The following is a 6,472-nucleotide window of genomic DNA, read 5'->3' as shown; positions in this document are numbered from 1 at the left end:
ATAAGTAGTTTCTTCTCACAAAATGTCCTGAGAAGGAATTCTGGATTCAAAAAGTTCATTGGGCATCAAATATGGGTTCTCTCATGAACAATTTCTCTGAATGGAAATTACTTCATCTTGTATTTCTGGGACCTTAGGATTGTGTTGGGCCATGAATTTTGGAGATGGGTGTCCACAATGAGAATTTTGTGGGAGTTCAGGAGAATCTCAGGGAATAAGTAGGTTTCACCCTGCAGGTTCATCCATGGACAATGAGCAGGCAGTAGTATCTATAGCCATAACTGGTTGGTGATCAGAAGTTTCTAAACCCTGGGGACCTGATCCTTATTGGAATAGAGACACATGATCTGCACTCGATGATATATGATTGCCTGTAAACAGTCATTGCAGGAGTTGAAATTACAGTGGCCCATGTGACTGTGAGTGGAGTGGAAACAACAGGCACTGTGGCTTGCACAAATATGAGCAACTGCAACAGGAGCAGGAGAAAAAATGCATGTGTCTTGCTCCCTGCCCATATCCCAGTGGATCCAGCACACACTGCCTCTCCTTCACCCCTGGAAGGGGCCATATCTTTCCAATAGCTGTGATAATATATAAAACTCAGATATGCCTGGCTGGGATGGGGGGCCCTGACCTGAGTTTTTAAAATACACTTGCTAGCACCAAAGACCAGAGGTTACACAAAAACCAGCAACAACAACCTCTCCCTGCATAAATACTGCTCCTACAAAGCAGTGGCAGGTGGAACCTGTGACCAGAGGCTTCAGGAACTGTAGAAGAACTGGTCACCCAGATACCAATAGCTCAGTAGCAGTGGAGGCTGCATAGAAGCCACAAGGTCCCCATGCCCCAACTGTGACAGCCACACCCATGAATCCAGCACCCCTGGCAGTGGTACAACAAGCACCTCCAGAAAACCCAGGAGCAGCAGCATGGATGGTGCATGGCACAGCAGCATCTGAGCTCATGGAGAGCCCACACACAGCCAGTGGAGTACCATGAAACACACTTTACCCATGAAGCAGCATAAATGCTTTCAGACCCCAGTGGTGACACCTGAGACATCAGCAACATTATTAGCAGTAAGGCATCAGTAACCTCAGAGGCATAAGTGGCACAGAAAGCACACCCATGACACCTCTAGCACAGGCAGTGGAGGGTGTAAAGTGCAAGCTTTCAAATGTGAGCAGAATAAGCTCAGAATCAAAGTAACCAAAGCTGTACCCAAATAAGAAAGGTGATTACTACCAGAAACACACCAGCAGAGAATCAATTCATCAAATACCATGAAGCCCTACTGTAATATAGAAAAACAGAAAGAGAATGACAATTTTCCAAAAATCAAACTTGAAGTCACAGAGGTCTACAATCCAACTGACAGAGAATTCAAAATAGATGTCATAGAGAAACTCAGTCTGTTACAAGAAAACTCAGAGAGTTCAATAAGCTCAGGAATAAAATTAATGAACAGAGGGAGTACTTCACCAAAGCAATTGAAACTGTAACAAAAAAGCAAAACAAATAGAAATTAGGAGATGAAGAACTCAATGAGATGAAAAATAAGAAAGAAAGCATTAAAAATAAAACAGAATATATGGAAGAGAGAATTAGTAAGCTGGAAGACAGAAATCTAGAAATAATTCAGGCAGAGGAGAGAGAACTAAGATTAAAAAACAAATGAAATCTTCTAAGAAATATCCAACTCAATTAGGAAAAGTAACATCAGGATTACAGGTATCCCAGAAGGAGAGGAGAGGGAGAAAGGAGCAGAGAGCTTGTTCAAAGAAATAATAGCTGAGAACTTCCCAAACCTGGAGAAAGAACTGGACGTGCAATTACATGAAGCTAATAGAACTCCTACTTACCTCAATGCAGAAAGACCTTCTCCAAGGCATGTAATGTGAAGACTGTCAAAAGTCAATGACAAGGAAAAACATATTAAGGGCAGCAAGAGAGAAGAGTATAAAGTAAAAAGGCACTTCAATCAGGCTTTCAGCAGACTACTCAGCAGAAAATTTACAGGCTAGGAGAGAGTAGAATGTTATATTCAAAATCTTGAAAGACAAAACCTGTCAGCAAATATACTCTATCCTGTGAAATTATCCCTCAGATATGATGGAGAATCAATGTTTCCCAGAAAAACAAAAACTGAGGGAGATCATCACCACTAGAACTGCCTACAAGAAATGTTTAACGGAGCTCTCCTACCTGAAAGAAAAAGGCAAAGGTTTACAAAACTTTGAGCAAGAAGACAAAAAGACAGAAAATTGCAGCTCTTTATCAGAATAGATTAGTAAACACCTAATTGTAACATAAAGCATAAAGGGAGAGAAAATATCAAAAATAAGTATAATGACTTCAATTTGGTCACAAACTCACAACACAAAAAATAATAATTTGTGACAACAAAAACAGAGAAGGGGAAGAGGGAAGGGATGCAACTTGAATAGGCTATTGGAAATTAGAGGCTCTCAGAAAAAGGACTATCTCTTCTATGAGATCTTTTATACTAACTTCATGGTAACTATAAAACAAAAAATCAGAGTAGAGTCATAAATAATAAATGAAGAGGAAACTGAGAAAAAACATCACAGAAAATCAATATACTAAAATGACAGACAGAATTACAAGGAAAAAGAGAAAATGGAAATATAGAACAAGCATAAAATAAAAGATAAAATGACAATATTAAGCTCTCATATATCAATAATCACTCTAAATGCAAATGAATTTGAATTCACCAATCAAAAGACACAGAGCCGCTGGACAGATTAAAATACAAGACCTAAACACATGATGCACATCCAAGAAATGCATCTTAGCTCTAAAACCAAATAAAGGCTTAGAGTGAAGGGATCAAAGATGACATTCCAATCAAATGGGAAGCAAAAGAAATCTAGTGGAGACATACTTATTCAGAGAAAGCAGACTTCAAGACAAAAAAAGATAGTGAGAGATAAATTTGAGCATTATATAATGATAAAAGGGACATTCCACCAAGAAGACATAACAATCATTAATATATATGCACCTAACACAGGAGCATCAATGTATACAAAATAACTATTAATAGACCTAAAGAGAGAAATTGACAGCAACACAGCAATGAGAGGACTTTACCCTACATTTACGTCAATGGATAGATCATCCAGGCAGAAAGCCAACAAGGAAATAGTGATCATAAATGAAACACTAGACCAGATAGGCTTAATGGATATACACAGAACATTTCATCCAAAAGTGGTAGAATACACATTGTTTTCAAGTGGAGGAATATTTTCTGGAACATTCTCAAAGTTAGGCTGTACGTTGAGAAACAAAGTAAGCCTTAATAAATTTAAGAAGATTGAAATCATATCAAGCATCTTTTCTGAATATAATGCTATGAAACTAGAAATCAACTACAAGAAAAAGCCCGGGAAAGTCACAAATATGTGGAGACTAAACAACATACTACCAAACAACTATTGCATCAATGAAGAAATCAAAGGAGAAATAAAAAAATATCTGGTGATGCAAATGCAAATGAAAATAGAACTTACCAAAACTTATGGGATGCAGCAAGAGCAGTACTCAGAAGTTTATATCAATACAAGCTTACCTTAAGCAACAAGAAAAGTCCCAAGTAAACAATGTAATGCTATATCTAAAAGAACTAGAAAAAAATAAAAACAAATAAAGCCAAAGTCAGAAGGAAGGAAATAAGAAAAATCAGAGCAGAAATAAATGAAATAGAGACTAAAGAAACAACAGAAAGGATCAATGAAGCTAAGGGCTGATTCTTCGAGAAGATAAACAAAATTGACAAAACTTTAACCAGAATCAATAAGAAAAAAAAGAGAAGACTCAAACACATCCGAAATGAAAGAGGAGAAATTACAACGAACACTACAGAAATACAAAGGATTATAAGAGAATAATATGAAAAGCTATACATCAACAAATTGGATAATCTAGAAGAAATGGATGAATTTTTACAATCATACAACATCCAAACACTAAATCAAGAAGAAATAGAAAATCTGAATAGACCAATTAGAAGTAAAGAGATTGAAAAAGCAATCCAAAACCTACCAAAAAACAAAAATTCAGGACCAGATGGCTTCCCTGCAGAAATCTATCACAAAGATTTAATACCTATTCAAAGAAGATTTAATACCTATCCTCTCAAACTATTCCAAACACCTGAAGAAGAGATGCTTCTTAGCTCATTTTATAAGGCCAACATTACACCCAATAACAAAACCCAACAAGGACAACAGAAAAAAGGAAAATTACAGGCCAACATCGCTGATGAACATAGACCCAAAAATCACCAACAAAATATTAGCATAACAAATACAACAATACATTAAAATGGTCATATACCACTATCAAGTGAGATTTATTCCAGGTAGGCAGGTATGGTTGAACATTTGCAATCAATATATGCGATATATCACATTAACGAAATGAGTAATAAAAATTGCATGATCATCTCAATCGATAAATAAGATCCAACATCCCTTTTTGATAAAAACCTCTGAAGAAAATGGGTATACAAGGATAATACCTCAACATAATAAAGGCCATATATGACAAACTAATAGCCAACATCAGACTCAATACCAAAAAGCTGAAAGCTATTCCTCTGAGAAAGGATCAAGACAAGGATGTCCACTCTTGCAACTCTTATTCAACAAGATACTGGAAGGTTTCGCCAGAGCAGTCAGGCAAAAAAAAAAAAAAAAGAAAGAAAAGCTATCCAAATTGCAAAGGAAGAAGTAAAAGTGTCCCTATTTGCAGAGGATTTTATTCTACATGGGGAAAACCCTAAAGAATCCACCAAAATTGTATAATAAATAATAAACAAATACAGTAAAGTTGCAGAGACAAATTCAACATACAAAAAGAAGTTTCATTTCTATGCACTGATAACAAACTAGAAAAAAGAGAAATCAAGAATACAATCCCTGGGGCTGGCTCTGTGGCCGAGTGCTTAAGTTTGCACGCTCCTCTGCGGCTGCCCAGGGTTCGGATCCTGGGTGCGGACATGGCACCGCTCGTCAGGCCACGTTGAGGTGGCATCCCACATCCCACAACTAGAAGGACATGCAACTAAGATATACAACTGTGCACAGGGGCGTTCAGGGAGCTAAAGCAGAAAGAAAGAAAGAAAAAAAAAAGATTGGTAACAGTTGTTAGCCCAGGTGCCAATCTTTAAAAAAAAAAAATACAATCCCATTTACAATTACAACAAAAAGAATAAAATATCTAGGAATAAATTTAACCAAGCAGGTGAAAGATCTATACACTGAAAACTATAAGACGGTATTGAAAGAAATTGAAGAAGACACAAAGAAATGGAAAGACATTCCATGCTCATATATTGGAAGAATAAACATAGTTAAAATGTCCATATAACCTAAAGCAATCTACAGATTCAATGCAATCCCAATCAGTAGCCCAAAGATATTTTTCACAGAAATAGAACAAAGTTGGAGGTATCACACTCCCTGATTTCATAATATACTACAAAGCTATAGTTATCAAAATAGCAGGAACTGGCAGAAAAACAGACAGATCAATGGGACAGAATTGAGAGCCCAGAAATAAAACTAAACATCTGTGGTCAGTTAATCTTCCACAAAGGAACCAAGAACATGCAATGGAGAAAGAAAGTCTCTTCAATAATGGTGTTGGGAGAACTGGACAGCCACATACAAAAGAATGAAAGTAAAGCATTATCTTACACCATACACAAAAATTAACTCAAAATGGATTAAAGACTTGAATATAAGGCCCGAATCCATAAAATTACTAGAAGAAAATATAGACAGTATGCTCTCTGACATCAGTTTTAGCAGTGTCTTTTCAAATACCATGTCCCCTCAGGCAAGGGAAACAAAAGAAGAAATAAACAAATGAGACTACATCAGATTAAAAAGCTTCTGTGTAGCAAAAGAAACCATTGGCAAAAATAAAAGACAATTCATCAAAGGGGATAAAATATTTGCAAATCATATGTCTGACTGGAATTAATCTCCAAAGTATATAAAGAACTCATAGAACTCAACAAATAAAAAAACAAACAATCCAATCAAAAAATGGGCAGAGGATATGAACATTTTTCCAAATAAGATATACGGATGGCCAACAGACACACGAAAAGATGTTCAGCATTACTAATTATTAGGGAAATGCAAATTGAAACTACAATGGGATATCGCCTCACTCTCTTGAGAATGACTGTAATGAACAACACAAAAGATGACAAGTATCACAGAGGATGTATAAAAAAGAGAACACTCATACACTGCTGGTGGGAGTGCAGACTGTTGCAGCCGCTATGGAAAATGGTATGGAGACTTCTTGAAAAACTAAAAATAGACATACCATATGATCCAGCTATTCCTCTACTGGGTATTTAACCAAAGAACATGAAATCAATAATTCCAAAAGATATCTGCACCCTTATTTTCATTGAAGC

The sequence above is a fragment of the Equus quagga genome, chromosome 14 (assembly GCF_021613505.1).
Source record: "Equus quagga isolate Etosha38 chromosome 14, UCLA_HA_Equagga_1.0, whole genome shotgun sequence".
Lineage (NCBI taxonomy): Eukaryota > Metazoa > Chordata > Mammalia > Perissodactyla > Equidae > Equus > Equus quagga.
The sequence above is the reverse complement of the archived record's forward strand: the minus strand, read 5'-3'. Positions refer to the sequence as shown.